The following is a 26,438-nucleotide window of genomic DNA, read 5'->3' on the forward strand; positions in this document are numbered from 1 at the left end:
AAGGAATTCCAAATGGAATTTAAGTTGCTAAGAGATGATAACAAGAACCTTGGCGAGATCTATGACACAAAACAAGCAAAGAATGAGTCTGTTAGAGACTACAGGTGACAATTAAAGTAATTAATGGAGAAAATGGAATCTACCCCAGCCGACAAACTGAAGAAGCAGTGGTTTGACGAAGGACAAAAAACTTCCCTTTGAAAGAAGATGAAGATCGTACCCCCAACATCGTAAGATAATGCATATAATCGTGTAATGGACCTGTAAAGTGAATGCAAGATTTCTAAGAAAATTAAGTCTTCAGACAATGAGTCCTCATAGGAAAGTAGTAAGGAGGAATTAAGTAAGAAAGTGCATGCCTTACAAAAGGACCTCCAGAGGATGATGAACTTATGGCAACAAAAGGAGGATCAAGCAAAACCAAGGAGGATGAGATGTGGTGTACGAACTAGAAGGAAGCCGGACACACGAAAGGTTCTTGTCCAAAGAAATCCTTTTGTGACATTTGCCAAATTGTGGGACATTCCACCAAAGAATGTCCCTATAACTTGAGGGTCAGGAACCAACCAGTGTTGTTCATGTAGGAGCAACCTTCCACAATTGGAGCCAACAATCAACAAAATATTAATAATGCTGCATCATCCAGCGGCTACAAAAAAACCAATGGAGAGGTAGAGGAAATAACACTAATAACAACCACCACCTCGAATCTAGCAGGTGCAAAGGAAAGGCCAATGATACAATGTAGAAATTGCAACCGGTGGGGATAATTTGCATGGGATTTTCAGAAGGAGGAAAATCAGCAAAAACTGTGTAAGTGGTTCAGACCGAGGGACCACGAGGAGGCCAACTACCAGAAGTTTGGTTGCAACCTCATCGATGTGGAAACAAGAGACATGGAGAAGAACATCTTGGCAATTACACGAAATATGGACACACGAAAGGTTCTTGTCCAAAGAAATCCTTTTGCAACATCTGCCAAATTGCAAGACATTCTGCCAAAGAATGCCCCTATAACATGAGGGTCAGGAACTAGCAAGTGTTGTTCACACAAGAGCAACCTTCCACATCTGGAGCCAACATTCAACAAAATAATAATAATACTACATCATACAATGGCTATAGAAATAACCGATGGGGAGGCATAAGACAAATTAGTTAGAGAGAAAATCAAGGTTTGTGTTTGGAAATGTGGATGCATGTGTGGGGTATAATAATGAGATAGGTTGGTCATTGCTTAGATCTAGTGGATCTAATTCCATCTTTTCATGTGATTGCAGGAGTTGGCACTGGAATGTGGGAAAATAGGAGCAACAAAGCATCCAGAGCATGCATGGTCAAAGCGAGCAGTAACATTGCTAGAAATTCAGGCAATGACTAGCTCTAATGTCCCCAATTTTAATAAAATACTTAAAATAATTAATGGTCCCAAAATTTAAATAATATTATTTGGACCTTTGATTATTTAATAATGGGGCCCAATTTTTATTAATTATTCGTAGGTGTTTGTCGTGTTGGTACTCTTTTGTAAACCCTTGAGAGTTTTCTCCAGAGGGATATTTATGTGTGGCATGTAGGTAGTTGTTAGTATGTAATTTGGATTATTTTCTTTGTACTACAAATTCCAGTTGGGATTCTCTGCTTGCCATTTCGAAAGTGAAAGATCTTCCCTACTTGGTTTTCCGATTTTGGTGGGATTAAACCCTCACCCTATTCTGTCTCTATAATAGTTTGCTCAGATCTAGCGAATCGAAGCACCATCAGATTTGCAAATCGGAGGAATAAATGTGTCTAAAATGATCATCTCTCTTTGTGTTTGGGCAATTCAATCCTTGGCAACAATTCTTGTGTGTTTGCATTAAATCTAACTTCGGCAATATTGGTGTATTGTTTGTACCTCCTCCTCTACCATTCCTCTACACACTAGCTCAACTGTATGCACCCAAGCCAAGCACATCACCACTGTATGGCCTTCCATTATGTACTGTACAATCCCCCCACCCCCCACATACGGCCTTCCACTTGCCTTAACTGTGCAACCCTTGCATTGTCACCTCGTCTACCTCCACCATATGGACACCTTCACCATACGGCCAGCTTCCACCTTGCCTACTATACAATCTATTCAGATAATCTCAAAATCGTACAAAGAGGCTCAACATTCTCTTGTTTGACATCAGAGTTGCTCGATTGATTGGTCTAATGCTTTGGTGTCTGACTGGTGTGCAGAGGTTAGGAACATTACAGTGGTATTAGAGTTGGTGAGTCTGCTAGCCTATTGGGAGAATTAAGAGATTAGTCTTGGATCACACTATGGCACCAAGCGATGCCATATATTCTCTATCTCATGTTTCAGCTAATTGGAAGGCACATTTGTTAGTAGAGTACTCCAAGAATACTTTTGCATGCCTATTGTTGGATGGTCAAGTGCAGGATGACAGATACAAGGTTTCTAGCGATATCATTTACCACGAAGACATAATTTGTTTTGTACCCAAGTGGAAGATGAAGGAATGAATTTTGGAGAAAGATACCTACACAAATATTGTCAAATCAACACCCAATGATCAGCTTGATGGAAATTTGGGTTCTCTCAGTGGCCCTTTGAATGAAAAGGTTATATTGATGGTTCTTCAACTTCATAGATATGCTATGGACAATTCCTTGCAGGAGCAATTCCAGTTGGTTGAATATGGAGTTCATCCTTTAGTTGTGCCTAAAACATGCATGACTGCAATTTTTCCATGTGAACGACTTCCTCATAAAAATAATAGGATCTACATGTTTTGTGAAGTTCCTAAGGAGATTAATGATTACATGAAGATTATGGATCTGGACATCAATGTGTTTAATGATTGGCTCCCTTAGGATCCTGGTAGTTTTGGATATAGTAATGTTTATATCAAAATGGCGCAGCGGAGCCCAAATGGCAGTTTACTCATCTCAATTGAATTCAATTATGCACATGTGATCTTGAAGAAGCATGGAGTTTTCAGCAGATATAGTAATCTGCATTCGCGCATGGTTTGGGATCCTGGAGTTTGCATATTGCTTGAGGACAAGCAATCTTTGGCCAGTGAGGATTTGTAATGTCCCTAAATTTAATAAAATACTTTAAGTAATGAATAGTCCCAAAACTTAAATAATATTCTTTGGACCTTTAATTATTTAATAATGTGCCCAATTTTCATTAATTATTCATAGGTGTTTGCCGTGTCAGCACTCTTTTGTAAACCCTTGAGAGTTTTCCTAGGAGGGATATTTATGTGTGGCATGTAGGTAGTTGTTAGTATGCAATTTGGATTATTTTCTTTGTACTACGAATTCCAATTGGGATCCTCTGTTGTTCGCCATTTTGGAAGTGAAAGATCTTCCCTACTTCATTTTTCGATTTTGGTGGGATTCAACCCTCACCCTATTCCATCTCTATAGTACTTTTCTCAAATCTAGTATATCGGAGCACCATCAGATTTGCAAATTGGAGGAATAACTGTGTCTAAATTAATCATCTCTCTTTTTGTTTGGGCAATTCAATCCTTGGCAACAATTCTTGTATGTTTGCATTAAATCTAACTTCAACAATATTGGTGTACTGTCTATACAACCTCCTCTACCGTTCATCTGCACACTAGCTTGTTGTCAATAGATATTGTGTAGCCGATGTCATTGGTAAATATTGTGTAGCCGACAGGTAGATTAGCATGTAGTTGGTAATGATTTATTATGTAGCCGGCTTGTAGCCGATGGACCCCTTCGGGAAGGTTCTTCGGAACGATATATGTACACTGTGGGAAATCATTGTAATCATCATCAACATTATGTAATCTCTTGGCCTATGCAAATAATAAAAGGAGTATTGTTCTTCTTGTCTATTATCTATGTGCATTGATCTATTCCCACATACGGTAAACATTCAAGGTCAGCTTGACTAGGGGACTGTGTTTTGGAGATCAGATTGGTGTAGGCAGGATGAATGTGAAAGTAGTGTGACGAAAACATGTCTATCTTGTTGTAGTTAGTCAGTTAATGTATTTTGTTTTGTTAATCTATCTCAGATATTTTGTAATTGTTGTCTGAAGATGACTTTCTTTTGGGGGGGATGATGTTGTTGGTAGATATTGTGTAGCCGATTTCGTCGGTAAATATTGTGTAGCCGCTGGGTAGATTAGCATGTAGTTGGTAATGATTTATTATATAGTCAGCTTGTAGCCGATGGACCCCTTTGGGAAGGTTCTTTGGAATGGTATATGTACACTGTGGGAAATCATTGTAATCATCATCAGCATTATATAATCTCTTGGCCTATGTGAATAATAAAAGGAGTATTGTTGTTCTTGTCTATTATCTATGTGCATTGATCTATTCACCCATATAGTAAACATAGCTCAACCGTACGCACCCAAGCCAAGCACATCACCACTTTTGCCCTTCCATTCTGTACTGTACGACATCCCCTCCCCTGTGCCCCCCCCCCCCCTTATGGCCTTTCACCAGCCTTAACTATACAACCCTTGCATCATCACCCCGTCTACCTCCATCGTGCAGACACCTTCACCATATGGTTAGCTTCCACCTTGCCTACTATATGATTTGTTCAGATAATCTCACAACCATACAAGGAGGCTCAACATTCTCTTGTTCGACATTAGAGTTGCTCGATTGACTGGTCTAATGCTTTGGTGTTTAACTAGTGTGCAGAGGTCAGGAACATTATAGTGGTATTAGAGCCAGTAATTCTACCAGCTTGTTGGGAGAATTGAGAGATTAGTCTTGGATCACACTATGGCACCCAGCGATGCCGTATATTCTCTATCTCATGTTTCAGCTAATTGGAAGGCACATTTTTTAGTAGACTACTCCAAGGATACTTTTGCATGCCTACTGTTGGATGGTCAAGTGCAAGATGATAGATACAAGGTGGTTGGCGATATCATTTACCACACAAATGGAATCTATTTGGTACTGGAGTCAAACATGAAGGAATGGATTCTGGAGGAAGATACCTGCACAAATATTGTCAAACCAACACCCAATGATCATCTTGATGGAAATTTGGGTTCTATCAATGGCCCTTTGAATGAGAAGGTTCTATCAATGGTTGTTCAACTTCAAGGAGATGCTATGGACGATTCCTTGCAGGAGCAACCACAATTGGTTGAATATGGGGTTTATCCTTCAATTGTGCCTAATCATGCATGATTGTAATTTTGCCATGTGAAGGGCTTCCTCATAAAAATAATAGGATCTACATTTGTTGTGAATTTGCTAAGGAGATTGATGATTACATGAAGATTATGGATCTAGACATCAATGTGTTTAATGATTGGCTCCCTTGGGATCTTGGCGGTTTTTCATATAGCAATGTTTATATCAGAGTGGCATAGTGGAGCTCGAATGGCAGTTTACTCATCTCAATTGAATTCAATAATGCACATGTGATCTTGAAGAAGCATGGAGTTTTCAACAGATATAGAAATCTACATCTGCACATGGTTTGGGATCCTGGAGTTTGCATATTGCTCGAGAACAAGCAATCTTTAGTTGGCGAGGATTTGTAATGTCCCCAATTTTAATAAAATACTTTAAATAATTAATGGTCCCAAAATTTAAATAATATTCAACCAAAGTTGGTTGAATATGGAGTTTATCCATCAGTTGTGCCTAATTGTGCATGACTACAATTTTTCCACGTGATGGGCTTCCTCATAAAAATAATAGGATCTACATGTGTTGTGAAGTTCTTGAGGAGATTGATGATTGCATGAAGATTATGGATCTGGACATCAATGTGTTTAATGATTGGCTCCCTTTGGATCTTGGTATTTTTGGATATAGCAATGTTTATATCAGAGTGGTGCAGTAGAGCTCAAATGGTGGTTTACTCATCTCAATTGAATTCAATAATGCACATGTGATCCTAAAGAAGCATGGAGTTTTTAGCAGATATAGCAATTTGCATCAGCGCATGGTTTGAGATCCTAGAGTTTGTGTATTGCTTGAGGACAAGCAATCTTTGGCCGGCAAGGATTTGTAATGTCCCCAATTTTAATAAAATACTTTAAATAATTAATGGTCCCAAAATTTAAATAATATTCTTTGGACCTTTAATTATTTAATAATGGGGCCCAATTTTCATTAATTATTTGTAGGTGTTTGTCATGTCAGCACTCTTTTGTAAACCCTTGAGAGTTTTCTTGGGAGGGATATTTATGTGCGGCGTGTAGGTAGTTGTTAGTATGCAATTTGGATTATTTTCTTTGTACTACGAATTCCAATTGGGATTCTCCGTTGTTCACCATTTCAGAAGTGAAAGATCTTCCCTACTTCATTTTCTAGTTTTGGTAGGAATCAACTCTCACCTTATTCCATCTCTGCAATACTTTGCTCAGATCTAGCAAATCAGAGCACCATCAGATTTGCAAATTAAAGGAATAACTATGTCTAAATTGATCATCTCTCTTTGTGTTCGGGAAAGTCAATCCTTGACAATGATTCTTGTGTGTTTGCATTAAATCTAACTTTGGCAATATTGGCGTACTGTTTGTATAGCCTCCTCTATCATTCGTCTAAACACTAGCTCAACCATATGCACCCAAGCCAAGCACATCACCACCATACAACCTTCTATTCTATACCATATGACCTCTTCCCCTCCCCCCCCCTCCACCTTCCCCCATAGTACGACCTTCCACCTGCCTTAATTGTACGACCCTTGCATCATCAACCCATCTACCTCCACCGTACAGCCAGCTTCCACCTTGCCTACTATACAGTATGTTCAAGTAATGTCACAACCGTCCAGGGAAGCTCAACATTATCCTGTTTGGCATCAAAATTGCTCAATTGACTGGTCTAACACTTTGGTGTCTAACTAGTGTGCGGAGGTCAAGAACATTACACTAGCCCCTATGACTCTTTATGCCCTTTTTTTTTTTAACATATGTATTGATGTTTTCAAATTCAAAATTTGAATTGGCTCCTTAGCTAGTTTCAAAGCTTGTGTGAAACATTTGAACATGCACCTTTGATTGTCATAACTATAGTTCTACCTAAATTTAGCCAGGGGCAAAAATTTAGGTAACAAATACTTAAAAGGAGCAGATGTAGGTACATTGTACATCTGCTAAAAAGTATTTTTTTTAAAATATGCCCAAGCCCTTTGTTACGTTAGCCATGCATAGCATGTTTTATATGAGGTTTTTAAACTATTCAAGGAAATTGATATATTAGTACGGTCTCACAGAGTGATCAGTGATGGACAACGCCCAAATGTGTTTGTCAAAAAGTAGCTTAGATGAAGAACTAAAACTGATTGCTCCAAGAAATTTTTGTGTGGGATATCTCTTATTTTCATTGCATTAAACTAGAGGTGTTGGTCTAGGTCATTATCAACAGCTTCTAGGTCTACATGAAGGTCTCTGAATGATTTTTGTGGCATAAGGAGCATCATTTCTCATCAGCTTTCTCATGTATTTGCTGATTGGAATGGAATTTAAAGTGTAGGATGTATAGTTGCATCATATTTATTTTTCACCATATGTTCTAATAATTCATTATTAATATTGGCTGAAGGTTGGAGGTAGCATGTCATTCCAAAGTCAAAAATTTGAAAACAAATATTCGCAAACTTCCACCTTAGTATGGTAGTGCTACTAAAGATAGGGCTGGCAGTTGTTTTGTTTAATATTGCAGCATCTTGTTGCATCCATAAAAGTTTATACAACTCCAAAAAAAATTACAAAATGGAACTGAAACAAAATATCATGTCATTATATAGTTAAGCTTTAAGGAAACGACTTCTACACTTGTGTGGATTTAATTTTCTATAAAGATGACTATGAAATTAATAGAAACCAGTGATCACGATAAATGAAAATGCAACTACTGTCATCACATTTGAAAATCACCATAGATCGCCACATCTTCAGCATTGATCAAATAGTTCTATTTCATTTCAGCCTGTTTAAACTTGGTCATGAGGATCAAAACATTTTGAAGGTTTATTTATTGAGATAACCCATTATTTCTTTGGTTATAAGTAAAATTTTTGATAGACAAGTGGGAAGTATATTCTATAGTGTGTCAAGTTATTATATTTATATCAGGAATCAAATGTAAAGTTGTTCAGTCAAGCTCATTTAACCATATTTCATGATTAGCTATTCACATGAAAATGTCTCTCATGAGAATGAATGGTCTGCTTAGCACATAATGCATCTAGGTGATACTCACATGGGTAAAGTGTCAAGATTTACTCGAAGGTCATCCATCTCAATACTTCTCCAACTCAAGCACACTTACCTTGTCATCCCATTTGCAAAAGTTTCAGGAAGTGTAAAGCCTTATAAACCATTCACTACAAAGTTCCTTTAGCTCATCCATTGACAAGAAGGATGCCTCTTTCTGCATACTCTAAATATGGACAGTGAAGAAGGTAGAATGGAAAGAACAGTAATAAGTACAGCCATAATAAGTGTTTAAAAGCTAAATTGATTACTTTTATTCGAAGCTTTCCATAAATTGATTGAACTTCATACGTAAAAAACATAGAGCAATAGGGCAATATAGTTGTGTTGATGATAGTGGAAGAAGAGAATTAAGGAAACAATCCTCCGGAGGAGGCATGCAAAGCTATGGATAGGGAGGACATAATGTTGTGAATGTTTTGAAGAGCTCCAAGTATGATTGAATACAAAATCTGAATGATGAGAATGTTGAGTGGATGATAGTCAACCAATGCTTATTTTCAGTTAGGTCTCTGTTACAAAGATTTCTGGACTAGTGGAACGATTTGTAACAAAAAAAAATCCCTGAAATAAGAAAAAAGAGAATCAGCAAAACTAATGGATGAGGTAGGGAGGCTCTATGTTGAATGGCACATCAAGCACAACACTTGCCGAAAACCTAGAAAGAAAACTGGGTAGCAAGCTACATGTGCTTCATCTTGAGGAGAACTCCATGATCAAAAGCACAAGTAGCACTAGGATGGGTAAACTCCCAAGAAGTAATATTACTTTCCCCTTGCAAGTGTCACCTGGATGCTATGTTATGGTTCTTCAAAAAATATTCTTGGATTTAGTTAGAATCCTCTCCCATATCAAATATGGGTCCAGTGTGATCACAAAGCTGGCAAACATTCTAATCTTTTGTTTACGGGTTCTACTTTGACAAATCAACATAAAACTAATTTGAATCCAACCAAATTTTTAAGATTCCTGGTGAAATCAACAAAAGCATTAGCAATTTTTGGAGGAAAATTGGATTGTTCTTTTCTTTTCCTCTTCTTTACAACAAACTCTAGAGCTTTCCCTTATTTGCTAGCAATTTAATTCAATGCAGCAAGAAATGCATACATGTTGGAGATCCTAAGTGTTTGTACATACCATCGACAATGATATACCATGGGTGGGAAACTTTCAATGAAGCATCAAAGCCACCCCTATGCTTGGCCAAAAAATTTTATTAGAAGTAGTTGGTGAAGTTGTGGAGGACATCGCCTACTAATAGTAAATGATTCACCAACATCTATCTCAATATCTACTGCTGAATTGTTGGTGGAGGATGCAAGCCTCGCTATGCAAGGAGGTAAATTTGTCAACCCATATGTTTGATTGAGAGAATTGACTCATTGTTGACTAAGATGCACGCCTCCTAGTTGTTTACCATATGGGGTAAATGAATTAATGCATACAGACAATAGATAAGAACAACAGTACTCCTTTTATTATTCGCATATGCCAAAGGGATTACATAATGCTTTTCTTGATCATTACAATGATCCTGGAGGGTGTATATATACTTTTTGAAGAACCTTCCCAAAGGGCCATCAGTTACATAACAAGAACCTTCCTGAAGGGCCGTTGGCTACACAGTATTTACCAACAACATACATCCTGTTGGCTACACAATATTTACCGATGATGTCAACCCATTGGCTACACAATATCTACCAACAACGCCAACCCATTGACTACACAATATCTATCGACGACATCATCCCCCCCAAAAGAAAAAAGTCATCTTCGGATGACAATTACAAAATATCTGAGACAGATTAACAAAATGAAATACATTAACTAACTAACTACAACAAGATAGATCTATTTCTATCACACCACTTTCACATTCATCCCATGCCTACACCAAACTGATCTCTAAACCTTGATAGCCACCCATGTTGCTTTCTCTACTTCCAACTCCTGGGTACATTGAGCCAAGTGTTGTTGTTCTGCCTTCAACTGGATGATCAGCTCCTCCCGAGATCTCTATGCATCTACCAAGATAGCTTCACGTCCAACACCTACTCCAAGTGCCTCGAATCATATCACCCCTCTCAAAAGGCTTGCTCTGTTGTTCTCTCCACCTCTAGTATAGAGAGACTCTATGCCTACAACAGCTCCAAGTCTCATCAACTGGTCACACTTCCCACAACTGATAATTACACCGACTGGGGGTCTAGGAGGCAACGCCCCATTGAGATCTTGGGGAAGAGCCCCAGGCATACTCGTGATACAAGGAAAGGTTGTGCCAAAACCAAATTAGCACTCTCAAACCCACACAAAACTCCATGGAACACACCATTTTTGTGATTTTCTTTCGATTCCACACTCTTTTAGCCGATCACTTGCATTTTCTACCTATTTATGTCTTTCCCTTCCCTTCGACATCATACATTATTCATTCTGAACATTTTTGATTTGTTGTCTTTTTTTCTTCTTCTTTTTAATTCACCTACTTCCTAAAGAGTCTTAAATGTCTTCTCGCTGAACATCTGTATGGACTAATTTGTTTCATGTCTCTTGCTTGACAATGCTTGCACGATTGCTTTTAATATGCACACAAGAATGTCGTATAATACAGTTTCAAGCCTTCAACTAACACCCCTTGGCCATGCGGTGATGTCTGGTGGCTCACCTTGCTTCTAGTCATACAGCTTGTTCTCTTCTCTACAAACATAGATTGTACGGTCCTTCTTCTCCCTTTATGATCTTAGACCTTACGGTCCTTTCTCCTCTCTGTCTTCGGCCATACTAACTTCACCATACGGATTCGTTTTTCAATTTCATATGAGTGTATAAGCCATACAGAATCAGGCCATACGTTCCCTATTCCTAGTTGACATTGTCCTACAATCCTTTCCTTTTTCGTTGTTCACCATACTATCCACCATACTATGGTTTCTACTTTGACATTTTTCCACCTTTTGCTCAGTTTTCTTTTTATTTCTCCTCATTGTATGTCATACAATGTTTATCTTTTCTCTGCCTTCCTAGATGTCATACATCGTATGGTCTTTATCCTTGTCCTCTGCCTGCGTACATCATACAGTTCACAATATTTAACAATTGTTTTCCTTTTACTGGCTGTACATTGTCTTTAATATATGAGCAGTGCTTTTGTACAGCCTATACATTGCAATGATAATTGCCCGATCTTGCTGAGTTCTTAACCCATTCCTGAATGTCGTACTATACAATCTTTCCACTAATTGTGTTAATAACTATTTAACAATCATGTTCCAAATTTTATTGCTTCAGTACTCTAATCTTTTATTAATATATTACTTTGCAATGGCACTCAAAAATTATGTTTAACTCTGTCCTTACTTATCTTACATATGTACAATATTTACATATATATAGTATTTACAGTCATTATTTTCTCAGTTGTTCACCCATGGAGGTGCATTATGTCTTCCATGGTAGACATTTAACTTCAACCCATTCACTGCATTGGCCGCTTCCTTTTTGTTTAACGCCCATAGTTTTTCTGCTCCATTATCACCTACTTCCTGGATTTGGTATAACCTGACCCATTTGACTTTAAACTTGCCTGGTTTGATTTCGTTCTATCTGTCATACTTACACCAGCTGTCCTAGTTGGAATTTGTTCAGTTTTAGGTGTCTATCATGCCATTGTTTGCACCTATTCTGTGTCACCTCTATGGTCCATTGTGCCTATAATTGTCGCTCATCAAGTTTATTTAAGTTACATGATCTCTCCCTCAGGTTTTCCATATCGCCCAATTTGTTCTCGAAACTCAGTACGATGAATTTTGTCAACTGCCATTCCTTGCTATCAATAACTATATTTTTGAATTTAGAACCTTCACTTCATACTGTTAAAGCTTTTATTAAACCCTTCCTCTTTGTTTCTTCTGCAAACCATATGATGTGTTTTCCTTGCTGCTGACACCTTCCTAGTAAATTCATGGTGCATTGTAACCTTTTCTTTTTGTGCAGTTCGTTCATTGTATTTCGTATGGTGGAATCTTTCCTTTTTATGAGTTCGTATTGTATGTTCTTCCCTTTAGCTTCAGTCCTAACCGCCTTTCCTTCTTTCGCTTCTCTGTATTCCTTTGGACATTCATTTCCCTTTTCTTTCTCAACTTTGTCCACCCTTAACATATTTTTAGCTTAGAAAGAGCTCATAATCCTCCACCTACTAGTCGAAAAGGCCATTCGCTCAATCCAAATCCTCGTCCGTCAATCCACCTTCCAACTATAGGACTCCTTCCTCATTGGATTCCAATCACTACTTTCCTTCATCATTTTCTTTGGAATTAGATAATATGGCTTCTTCGCCCACCATTTGTGTGTAAATCAATAATGAATCGTCGTCCCCTGCTTTCCATTGATAGTGTATTCTTCTTCTAGTCATGCTTAGCCCTTGCTTGTACAAGCCATCCTCGGCCCAAAATGGCATCATATCCTCTTCTCTTCAGTGAGATGATGATGAAATCGAGTAGGAACGACTATGTTCCAATAGTCACTGGTTGTGCCATCAGGACACTAAGAGGTTTAATGCCGTGTTAATCCACTGTTAGCAACTAGAATGTAGGTAGCCACAACATCAGCTATCCCAACCTCTTCCAGGTATCCTTTGGTAATACATTCAAATTGGACCCTCCGTCCATAATTGTGTATGTTAGAATAGTTCTCAGAATTCTTATTTCGACGACCGCTAGATGCCATTTGGATGTGAAGGCTAGTAGCATCGGGTCCTCCACATGTGCTCCACTTTCCTTCTCCCTTCCTTGTTCTCTTGATAATTTAGCAACGGGGGAAATGTTTGTGAGTGTCAATTGGAGTTGAGGCATTGTGACCAGAAGATCGTTTATTTTGACTAGCACTTCAGTTTGTAATATTTGTCTTACGATGTTCTGTTTCACGCAGTTTCTTGCTGAGGTACCAATAGTGTCCTTCAAGTGTGCTTTCTCTGCCTATGTTGCCTTCTCAATTTTTTCCCGTGCTTCCTCTAATCTCTTCTTTTCCTTCGTCAAGTTGAGATACAGTTTTGCTTACTTCCATGTGATTGCCAGAACCTTCTCTTCGTCCGTCCTGATGGTGATTAAATTTACTCTTGATTTTGGGCACTTGGCATCTTCATGATCTCCAAGACCGCACCATTGGCATAACAAATTTGGTGCATTTTTCATTGTATAGTCTCAAGAAAAGTGGCCCCACAAATTGCATGCTCGACATTGTACCATCGGGTGACTGTTTGCATTGTACTAAATTTGGTTGCGGCTCCCATTATTATTGTTGGCATTGTTGTTATTTTTTTGCCCTCATCTATTATTTATGTACCCACCTGAAGTGGCACCATCATTACTGGCATTCCCACTCCCTCCTGACGTGGAAGCCTCCTGGGTCAGGAGCACTTGTTGAGGTCCTCTTATTTTCATATTGGAGGGGCATTCTTTTGTGGAATGTCTCATGATCTAACAGATCTCGTAGAACTGGTTCTTAGGACAGGATCCCTTCTTGTGGCCTTCTATCTTGCAATCTATGCACCATAGTTTGTTTCCCTTTGTCACTTTTTGCATGTTCTTAAATTATTTCATCATTTGGATCATATCCTTCTGGAAAGCTCAGACCTTCTTGCTGCCCTTTTCGTCATCATTTCTCTCTTCTTCCAAAGATGCATCGTCATCTGAATTGGATGAGCTACTCTTCTTCTTTTTTGTTTTCTGCTCACTTTCTAAGTTCATCGCCTGATTGTATGCTTCAGTGTATGACGATGGCGGCACAATCTTCATTTTCTTCTGTAACTTCAAACATAGTCCTTCAATGAACCATCTCTTTTGCAACCCATCCGCCAGCTTACTTTCCATCTTGTTTATTAAGTCTTTTAATTTTTTGGCATATACTCGAACTATTTCATTTTTTCCTTGCTTCGTGTTGTATATCTCTACTATGATCTCAATTTCATCATGCAATAGTTGAAATTCGGTGGTAAATTCCTTTATAACATCCACCCAATTGGTTAATTTTTGGGGATCCATATCGGCAAACCAATCAATTGCTACACTCCTTAGAGTTGCCAGAAATTGTCGGACCCATTCATTTGTATTTGTTATGCCATTCGCCCTCCAAATTATTTCGCATGTCTTACAGTGTCTGATTGGATTGGTCGTTCCATCACCATCAAACTTTGGCAACTTCTCCTTTGGTCCTGCCATTATTACTCGATTTTATGTATGGGCATTGTTCTGCATTGCGACACCAACGTTCTATAGTTTGGCACTGACCCTTTTTATTTTGACACCAATGCTCTGCACTTCGACACTGACGCTCTACACTCTGTCACAGACACTTTGTATTCCAACACCAATGCTCTGCACTTTGATATTGGTGTTGTTTTCAACAGCTGCATTTTTTGGTGAAGAAGGGTCTTCGTTAAGAAAAATTTCCTGTTCCAGAAGTGTATCATGGATGAAGAGTTCACTCCACGCTCGTGCTCCCTCGGCACTCCAAGCCATGCGAGTTCCCTTCCCTCTGGATTCTCTTCCCTTGGCGAATACAAATTCAAAAATTCCTCCCTTGCTTCTTCCCCCAATTCCACCCATTGTCGAGTCTCCTCCAACAATTTTTTGGTGCTTCAGTGTCCATCGGCAATCTGCTGAAACCTCTATCCTCGTTCGGCCTATGCATATTCCATCTTTTCCCTTTATCTTATTTCTATCCTTGTTAAGCTAATTTGGCATTAGTCTTCATTCCTTTGCCCTCATTCTAGGTCCATTGGGCAACAGTGCCACAAGTTTACCATATGGGGTAAATGAATTAATGCATATAGATAATAGATAAGAACAACAGTAGTCCTATTATTCGCATATGCCAAAGGGATTACATAATGCTTTTCCTGATGATTACAATGATCCCAGAGAGTGTATATAAACTTTTCCAAGAACCTTCCTGAAGGGCCGTCGGCTACATAACATGAACCTTCCCAAAGGGCCGTCAGCTACATAGTATTTAAGGACAACATACATCCTGTCGGCTACACAATATCTACCAATGACACTAGTCAACAAATTTCGTGTTGAATCAAGCCCAAGATAGAATTATATTATAATAATATCATATAATATTTATATTATAAGATTATAAGATTAGATTTACATATTATATTATTAATTTATATATATCAAAATGCTTATAAGCCATGAGTGAAGTTGTAATTATAAATAACTTAAATAAAACAAGCGGGTAAGCTTGGTCAAAATAGAAATATTATAAATACAAATTAAAGTTATAGCTGATTAATTTTATTAAATTTTTAAATATATTAATACGAATACAAATGTTATGAATACTAATTTATAGTTATATTAGTATTGATATATTTATATATAATTTTATTAGTGTTACAAAATAGGTTCTGCTATGGAAAAACCTTTAAACTTTAGAAAATAAGCAACACTTTACTATTATTTATAGCCAACAACATCCTATAAAACTATTATTTACTATAGACATCAATAATTTGATATTGGACCACAAGTGAAGGGAATCAACATTGTTAACCCTTCTGCTCCCAATTAATATTAGCTCTTTTATCAATGATCATCTTACACTTCTTCTCACACAGATCATTAACAAGATACTACTTTTGCTCAAACTAATCATCTAACTTTGTATGTTTGGGTGGGTTTGTATACCTATAATTACTTGTTCATGATGTCAGTCTCTATATTCAAGGGATAACATAAATGTTTGATGTGAACAACTTCCCAAATTAAAATCCAACTCAGCATTGGAATCCAGAAGAATCCAAACACATGAAGTTCATGTTTAGTCTTTGATGTCAATTTTTTTAATGTGTAATCCTTATAGAATTCAAAAATATCATCTACTTAAACCAAATTCTTCAGCAAGACACACTAAAAAACCACATCACTTTGTTGAAACATTTTAATAATAAATACACCTAAAATATGGGACTCATAATAATTTAGGTGAAGAAGTGTACTACATAGTAAAGATCTTACATTTGAATCAGAAGGTTTTGTACTTTGTTAGACAATACATAAGGTAAAAGGAAAACAAGTTGTCTAGTAGCACACTTATACAAGGGTTTCTTAGACAACAAATTGGCATCTTGCATGGCAAAGAACTAAGATATTATATTTTTCCATTTACATAGACAGTAATATTGCACATAAGATCCATCAGTGTTGGGCTTAGATATGACAAAGTTGTAATAAAGAATGCAAAGTGGAATTCCCTCATTCATATTTTACAAAATGACTAGGATGGGGCTTGAATGGGTAATTTGTGAATGACTGGATCTCACTTCCTTATAAGAAATCAGTAATGCATCTTCATCGGTACATGTTTGGCATTTATTTCAAAGGTAGAATCTATCACACATGTGGAAGGTTTCTCTTGGCTTAGTGTGGAATGTGAAAGAATAAAGATGGAAGGAGACTCCAAAATAATCATTCAAGCCATGAAAAGGGAAAACACCCCCAGCTGGAAAAGTGAAAATATCTTAAATCAACGCTAGGGAGGTAATATATTCATTCAAAGTGATTTCCTTTCCAGCACCTCTACTGAGAATCCAACCCCCTAGTGGTCTTCCTTACTAATGCAAGGATTGGTCCACTTGCCCTTGAAGCAACTTAGAAAAAGAGATAGGATGACAAGGTTGAGTTATCTAATTTATTATCCATGGATAATATGTTGAGTTCATCACATATCTTTAAACTTGGAAAGTTTGACCTTAATCATTAAAAAGCTGGGTGTTGTTTTTCTCCTGTCTTTTGACAACTCTTCAATTGCCCCACATATTAATGAGACTGTTACATCACATGATCATAAATTAGTGTATAATCTGACAACTTATGAGCATTTCCATTGCAATCACCACCATCAAATCACTTTGTTAGATGGCCATCGGCATGCATTTTTTACCTACATTTTTCATTTACTCTAAACCTTTTATGCACTCTGAGCTTGGCATCTTGCAAGTATAATTTGGCCCATTTGATCTCTACCGAGACTCAAGAAAAGGATGAAGAAGAAAGATCTCAAAGACTCTTCTTACAACACCAGTCTCTGATATCAAGAAATAAAATACATTTTAGGATTAAAAATAGGGATACCCTAAATATCATCAAATTTATCCTTGGAGAAGAGCACAAGACCCAATATTGAACAAAACTTCCAACTCAAACTGGCCTACTTGGTTATATATAGAGAAATTTATAATCATTGATTGATTAAAGTTTACTCCATCCATTATTACTCAGAGTAAACAAGAAATATAAATAGAATACAAGAACATGTTAATTCAAACAGAGCTCATGACATAGTGAATAGGCAAAGAGATGTATATTTTCATTCAATGAAATGTTTATACAATGTTAGTTGTGTTCTCGGTACCAACTCATAGTATAAAGCATCTGACAGTTAATTAGAGTGTCAACTGTCAATTTCCTACAACCGCCCAAGAATTTATCTATTCATTACATTAACTTATAAATAATAATTCATAATTTATTCAGATTGGTGAAACTATCACCAATGTTGTCAGCTCTATTGTACTGTAATTCTTCTCTGCTTTAGATAGTAGTCTACTAGCAAAGTACACCAGATGATTCAATCCATGATCACCTGTTTGTGTCAATGTTGCTCCAATTCCATAGTTTAATGCGTCGACATGAACATGAAACTCCTTATCCTAGTTTGGATAAGCTAGGATAAGCATTGTAGCTAGTTTTGTTTTCAATCCTTTGAAGGCTTCATTCTACTCTATATCCCATTTGCAAGGTTCTCCCTTGCAGGTTAGTTTGTCAAGCGGGTATGATATTTTTGCAAAGCCCTTAATGAACCTTTGAAAACATCTAATATGTCCGATAAGCGATTTTACCTTTGTTACATCCGTCGACGGTGGCATTTCCAAGATTACCCAAACTTTGTCAAGATTTGTCTTCAATCCTACTTTGCATATTATGTGCCCTAATAGCTTCCCCTGCGGTACCATGAATCTACACTTCTTTGGATTAAGTGCCAGTCTCACCTATCTGCATCTTTCCATGCATTCTTTGAGTGTGGTTATACGATTGTCCTCTGCACTAAAAATTGACCAATTGTCCAGAAATGCCTTGAACTTCCTCCTAACTGACATCTTATGCAAGATAATTCTTTGAAATGTTGCCAAAGAATTACACAGTCTGAACGACATCCTATTGTAGGCATATACTCCATCCTCAACTATGAAGGTTATTTTAAGCTTATCTTCTTTTGTGATGGATATCTGGTTGTATCCAAAGAATCCATCCATAAATGAATAGATTTCGTGCCCGACAACTTCTTCCAAAATACTATCGGTGAATGGTATCAAGAATAGATCCTTGATCATTACTACATTTAGGAATCAAAAGTCCACACATATTCTTATCTAATTGGTTTCTTCCTTCAGAGATATCAAAATCGGTGATACCTACTCACTAGTATGCACTCTAAAAATAATGCCTACTTCAAGCATTCAGTTGATTTCATCAGTAACCCATGCAACATAGTTTTTGTCCATCTGGTACGGTCACTTTCATATGGGTATTGCTCCTTCTATTAGTGGTATACGATGGACACATAGTTTTGGTGGTACCCCTTTCAGGTCCTTATACATCCACACAAATATGTCTTTATATTTTTTAATGCTGCCACTTTTAGGATTGGATTCCAGTCATCTCCCACAAATATATTTTTTGGATTGGCCTCATCCCCTAAGTTCATCATTTTTACTCTAGGCTCTTTGTACTTAATAGATTTGTCTTCACTATACGTATGCACAGGCATTTCATCTATCTTTGCTTCTCCTTCCTTTACTTCACTATACTCCTTCAAAAATTCATTCTCTTATTTTCCCTCTTCGAACCCTAACATGTTACAGCTCGAAAAGAGCTCATAGTCCTCCATCTTCCAATGGAGTAGGTCATTCCTCGAGTCCAGGTCATCATCGTTAGACCCTCCTTCCAATCTCAATATTCCCTCTTTTTCAAGTTCCATTCTTTTCTTCCCCTCATCGTCACCTCCACCTTAATTGCATATGAAAATAAACTCCCAAGCTGGCAAGATCCAACTCTAATACCATTTGTAATGTCTCCTTTTAAATTTTGTTTTTTTTTAAATGAAAAAAAGCATGTCAAATATTAGAGCATGATCAATTATAAGTATGAAATTAACCCAATAATTGTAGCTTAACAGTTTACTGTATCCCCTTCCCCTTTTTTTTTGTAAAACTTCCTCTAATCTACACCGATCTCTCTTTCATTAAATGCCTTTGAAATGTCTTAATAGTCTGTCTGAAACAAAGATTTTGTCCACTAACTTGATTATGCAAATTAAGGGCTTTTTGTCCTTAAATTTCAAACCTTGAGGAACTTTGCCACAACATAGTTCAAGTATACAAGGAATAGTAATATAAAACATTTTCCCAAAAAAGTTGTCTCCTTCTTCTTGATTGATTTTCCTTATACACCAATTTTTTAATAGAGATGACTCGTCACAAGCCTTTTGACTTCTATTAAAACTAAATTTTAATTTCAATTTTATTATTACTAATCCTTTCTTGAGGAAATTGCAAGGATACTTAAACTTCAGCACAACAGGATAAGTAAATTCTAATTATTTTAGAAGAATTGCTACCACTCAACATCACCAAATAGTATTACTATTTGTTCTATTGAAAGGAAGGGACACTACAAGACCCCATATTTTTTGCACAAGTCAAAACTGCATGCTCTCCACTCTTTCTCCGGAAGGACTCAATCAGCTTGCATGAGGGATTTGTATGTGTATTTTGGCCTGTCATGTTTTGATTATTTTTGGAACTACATATGATCATCTGATATGATCGAGAAATCCAATTAAGTATTAGAATATTCTAATACCCTCTCTTAATGGTCATTGTCTAACTGTTGTCTTTTGATCACAAATTCTACAAAACATTTTGCTGCTGCTACTGAGACCCTCCTTGGATCTACAAAATGTTAATGATCCACTAACTTTTCCATTGAGATAAGTCTGCCACAAACCCTCCTAAAATCAGCAAAACATTTGACCATAAATCATCATAAAATATCCAACCTGAATGTTGGATAACAGAGCTTCTCTTTTCTGGAGACAAAAACAAACACTGTGAACAACTAGCATGATTTTGTAGAAAAATTGCCACACCCTCCAAACTTTGTAGATGAGCATGATGCCCCAAAATAGACAACAAAAAAGTGCTATTTTTTTAGATGAAAAAATTGATCAAAACCTAGCATGATTTTTGAGGTGACAAATAGATCAAAATCCAACATGATTTTTGAAGTGAAGAATCAATCAAAACCAAACAATACAAAGCTTCATTTTTTTAGGAAAAACGGTAAAACCTACCAGATAATTTTTGGGGAAAGATTCTAAACCCACATAGGAATCCCATGCAACTTTGTGAATTATAGAATCAGAAAATTTTCAAGGGAAAAGTTATAGAAACCCATAAAAAAATTTTTAAGGGAAAAAATTATGAAAACCCATCAAAAGTTTTTTAAGGGAAAAAATATGAAACTCCACCAGAATTTTAAGGGCCGCAAAACACGAGACTGCGCATGGTAAACCAATACGTGCAAGTACATGTAACCCTAAAAAATTAGACACTTTTGCTACAACCAAGAAATTGCGAGATCAAAACCCTTAACCAGGCTTCCAATTTCCAACAAAAATCCTCAAAGATGAACTACAAAAGTTTCATAAAATACCTTGAATGATTTTTATTTCTGAAAATCGAAAATCAAATTTCTAGAGAAGATTCCAGATTAGAAGAGGCTCAAATTTTTCTTTAAAAAATCATCAAATTTTATGAAATCTTATCGACCTACTCTGATACCATGTTATGGTAAAAAAATGAATTTGTTATTAACTAAGTTACCACATTCGGACCTTGGAGCTCAAGTCCAGGTCCAGATTCAAGCCCAGACTCAGTCAAATCCGAAGGACCCGTGGTATGTGGGGCCATAAAGTGGCCATAAAAACACTAAAAAATGAATTTTTCTTTTTTCTTTTTTCAAACCCTAAAGTAAGGCATATTAGATACTTTTCATTCATCTAATCTCTCATTTGCTTTCTTATTTTGCTCTCTCATTTTGGTGTGGCCATTTTGTAAGTTTGAAGAGAAGGTTGTAGAAATTGTTTGTGGAGTCTCAAATCCTTCAAATAATTAGTGTTGCGTGCTCCAGGAATGCATTTGATCCTTCCTTTTACTTCTTTCATAGTTTGTTTTTGGTTATTTTTAATGTTTATTGTTCTAATTTTTTATCAAGTTTTGTATGAGTTCTGAAATATTTTTTAAATTTTTTGTTTTTTTAATAGATTGCAAGAATCATAGAATCAGTAGTCAGGGTTTAGTGGGTGGGGTGGGATCCCAAAGATTTAAAATTGATAAAAGCTTCCTTTGTGAAAGTATACAACAATAATTGATGTGTTGGAGGGGGAAGGTATATATGGAAATGCAATTTTTTTCAAAACCAATATCAAAGCTCATATTGCTGGGTTAAACATCATTTGATAGGCCCACCAAGTCAAGGGATTAGCATGTGTGAGGGGCCCCTAGAGGGAGGTAAAAAGGGGTTGTTGTCTTCTCAAATAGCAGGCATGTTAAAAGAACAACAAGAGGCTGATAGGTTAGTGTCAAAGGTGAAAAAAAAATCAAAGCAAAAACCACCAACACCACCCTCTCAAACAACCACTAGACCACATCCCTTCCTACCTACCCTATCTATGGATGAAGATGAAATAGAAACACCCCCATCCCACAAGAAATGCCCATCAAATAAGGCATTTGAAAATGAAAAGAGAGAAAATGCTGACATAAAGATTGGGCGTTGCCTCATTACGAATGGTGTTTCATTCAATCTAGTGAGATCACCTTATTTGAGAGAGATGATGTACCTCGTGATTACCAAGCCCTTGGATATGAAAAGTTAAGAACCACCATATTGCATAATGAGAGAAAAAATGTAAAAAACCACCTCAAACCAATAAGAGATTCTTGGATCCAAATGACATTGAGCATTGTCTCTAATGGATGGAAAGATTGCAAAAATTCTCCATTAATAAATGTGATTGTTTCCTGCCCCAAGGGGGCAATGTTTTTTAGGGTGGTTGATTGTGAAGGGTAGGTAAAGGATGCAAATTTTATTGCTGAACTTCTCATTGAATCCATAGATTCTATGGAAGTTGACAATGTTGTCCAAGTAATAACAAACAATGCTAAAGTTTGTAAGGCTGCAAGTGCTTTGGTAGAAGCACTATATGAGCATATCTTTAAGACAACATGCATTGTCCACTCCTTGAACTTGGTGATGAAAAAAATTAGCACCCAAATTGAATGGGTGAAAAAAGTGTATGAGGGTGAGCAGATCCAAATGTTTGTAACAAACCACCATATGTCACAAGCAATTTTCAGAACTTTCTCCCACTTGGAATTATTGAAGGTAAATTTTAAACTTTATTTAGCTTCATTTATCATTTTAATTTTTGTGTCATACTTTACATAATTTAATACATATTTTTAAATTTTTGTGTTGTTTACATATTTGATATTTGAAATGTGTTATTATATTAACTTACAATTTGAATTAACATCGTAATAGGTTGCTAAAACAAGGTTTGCTTCACACACAATCATCCTTAGATGACTTGTGAGGGTGAAAGAAGCATTGTGTCAAATGGTTATTAGCAACAAAAGGGGTGGATGGAAGCAAGCCAATACAGAAAGGGTTAAAATTGTAAAGGATTTGATCTTGAGTGATGATTTTTGGAATAGGGCAGAATATGCATTAGAACTCACCAAGCCCATCATGTCTATGCTTTGGTATGCCGACACTGATGAACCTTCATTGGGGGACATATATGATTCCATGGACCCCATGCTAGAAAGAATGAAATTAGTAAGTTTAAATTTTTATACAATACTTTATCCTTGTTTATTGAGAGATTTTGATTTTTTATTTTAATTAAGTTATTAACACTACATCAAGATAACTTACATGCATATCATTTGACATCCCAAGTTATTCAGAGGAGGGAGCAGGATCCTAAGAATACCTTGTACAATAAGGTGAAGAATTTTTTTTTACATCATTGCAACAAGATAACTACACCTTTACACCTCCTGGCATATGCACTTTCTCCTAGATATTATAGTGGTGAGAAACTTTCTATTCCTGGCAGAGTGGCACCATACAAAGATCTTGAAGTTTCTACTGGGTATAAGAGGGTATTTAGCAGGCTCTTTAGTGATCCTGATGTGGCATCAAATGTTAGGAGAGATTTTGTAGATTTTGTCTCAGGCAAAAATGCAAACCCTGATGCAATAAATGACCAAAGCAGAATGGATGCCATTGGATGGTGGTATTTACATGGGAAAAGTTACATGTGCCTCCAACCTCTCATCATTAAGATCTTGTTACAAGTATGTAATTAAGTTTGTTTTCCCTTTTCTTATGGCCACTTAGCTTGTCGAATTAGCACTCTTAAATTTCTATTGTATTGTAAAATTACAATTTCTAATTTTTTTAAATTGTGTTGGTTGTCTCTCTAGGTTGTGAGCTCTTCTACTCCTAAGAAGAATCAGAGTACTAGTTCCACTCAGTGAAGCATAACTAGTTGGGTTCAAAGAAAACAAAGGACTTGGTATTTATTCACAAAAACTCGTGCCTCCTATCACACAAGGATCCAGGATATAAGAAGGGACTAGAGAAGTGGGATGCACCACCTGATACTTCTAAATTGGATATGACTATCCAGGATAATTCTAGAATTGCCTTGCTAGATGTTGAGGAGGATGAGGAGGAAGATGTGGTTGCATCTGGGGATAGTGGAACCGGTTTGGGTTCCAATGATGAGGAAAATGATATAGATGAGGATGAAGCCCTTGATCCCTCATATTTTGATGACCCATTTGACCCTTGAAGGGCATTTGCATCTTTGATAAACTATGTTTAAACATTTTTCATTGACTCATTTATGATTTATCACCATGTTTCAAACTTTATTAAATTATAATTTATTATCTATCAATCTGATGAAGTAGTCTATGTTTGGAAATTTTATTTTGCATTTTAGTAATTCAATGTATGATTTTATTTACAACATTAACATAGATTAATGAGTGAATATTTAATGTTTATCTTTGACATTTCGCACTGATCAATAATCAAGTAAAATTGATATATTCATACTATGAAATGACTTAGTAAGTTAGTTTTATAACTATGCGATTTTATTTTTTTGCATATATATATATATATATATATATATATATATATATATATATATATATATATATATATATATATATATATATACTCATGAATCCAAATGGGGAAAAACAATTTCTCGAACCCATGAACCCGATTCCCAAACCTGAATCCATCCCCGAACCCAAATTGGCAACTTAGGTTATTAAACAGAGATCATAACTAATCTATATATACAAGATACAAGAGAATGTTTCTATAACAAATAGGAGAGAACAAATAGAAACATTCTCGTAGAGTGAAAAAGTATGAAAAATAAAGTTTCCACAATGAACAAAAGGAGTTTATGGAAACATTACAAAAAGAGTGAATATTGGAAAAAGATGGAAGAAAGATTAAATAGAAACTATCTAATATCGTAATATTAAGGGTGTGTAATTGTATGTTCAAGTAAAAGTTTAGTGTTAGATGCATGTAGATGATGGAAAGGACTCAAATTTGACCTACAAAACATTTTTGTATGTCCTTTCTGTTATCATAATATTGGTAAAAGCACAATACTTCAAAATTCAAATGCACATAGCAATTAGTAGCTTGAATGTATTGTGTTTTTGGAAAACACAGTTGAAACTGGAATTCCATCCTAATTTTTAGTTCTTTCGTAGTATCATGTTGTTGGAATAAATAGTACTAGTATGGGTGACCTCGAAAAAGTTTGATGCTTAACCCATGTGAACATCACCTAGATGGAATGCTATATATTTGAATCATCTCAAGGGATGAGGGATGGGTTCGTGAGAACCACTGCTCATAAAATATGGGTTAATGAATTTGACTTAAAGACTACATGGGTGAATCCTAATAGAAATACTTGACATGGAAAAATAACGAACACAGCTATCCTCCCTACAAATGGCACCATTGACTAAATTTCAAAAAATAAAAAACATAATGAATTTTTTTGAAATTTTCAACATTTGATCTTCATGATCTATATATTTTGTGATCAAAAACAAAAAAAATTGAGAAAATTTCACTTTGTTTTCATAAATCTGAAAATGAATCATGTTTGACTTTTTTTTGTTTTGGTGCATTTTGTCCGGAGACCAGCGTCGAAAATAACTCTTACTTATCTATCTCAGTTCCATCAAACTATTGCAATTTTTTTTAAAGGCACGAATTTAGGTTTAATTGATGAGAACCATACAAATTAATTGCACGAGGATCTTACAAATACAAATGGTGTGGATAGAAATATAAAACGAAAAGTAGGAGTATAAAGATAATTTTAAAAATTAACGAAAACAATCAAATGTTATATATCAAGTGTAGTTAAGGATCCCTGATAGACATATATGCCCAAACACAAACGAAAGCAACTATTTGAAAAAATGAACTAAAGATTTCAAATGCATATTGGTGACCCGTTCTATAATACTGATGCAATAATCAACAAAGCAAGTTTGCTAAAATTGATATGTTGACCATATCAAATGGAAAACCTTTGTCCAGAGGAAAATCACATCAGAAAAGGCGTCAATTTTGTATATCGTTAACTCATTCATGACAATTAGCAAAGCATTTCCTTTAAAGTGAAAAAATAACTAATATTTGGGGACCAAACTTTGTCAATGAATCTTGCCATTAGGGTTTTACTTTAGGAAGAATGCAGAGCTCTAGAAACAAAATGAAAAGAATTCTCCCATGGAAACCCAAAAAACCAATTGTGTGCCACAGAACCAATACCAATTATCGGGAGATATCACGTTGTTAACATCGGCTGCCCCATATTGCCACCTAAGAAAACTACGGGGGAGTCTATCCATCTTAGATGAGGATTTTTTATTTTATTTTCATTTTTTATTTTTTAATGAATAATTTCTTTTTTATTTAGATTTATTATAAA

General features: G+C 36.2%; 1 long non-coding RNA gene across 1 annotated transcript in view; it reads left to right on the forward strand.

Moving 5' to 3' along the window:
- LOC149533440 (uncharacterized) overlaps positions 1–24,358 on the forward strand; it is a 28,359-nt gene extending 4,001 nt beyond the window's left edge. The window contains exon 2 of the long non-coding RNA XR_016356982.1: positions 23,875–24,358. This is a non-coding gene — a long non-coding RNA (uncharacterized LOC149533440). The remainder of the gene's footprint in view (positions 1–23,874) is intronic.
- The last annotated feature ends 2,080 nt before the right edge of the window (positions 24,359–26,438 follow it).

The sequence above is a fragment of the Cupressus sempervirens genome, chromosome 10 (genome assembly GCF_028749045.1).
Source record: "Cupressus sempervirens isolate cs-2001-9-10 chromosome 10, ASM2874904v1, whole genome shotgun sequence".
Lineage (NCBI taxonomy): Eukaryota > Viridiplantae > Streptophyta > Pinopsida > Cupressales > Cupressaceae > Cupressus > Cupressus sempervirens.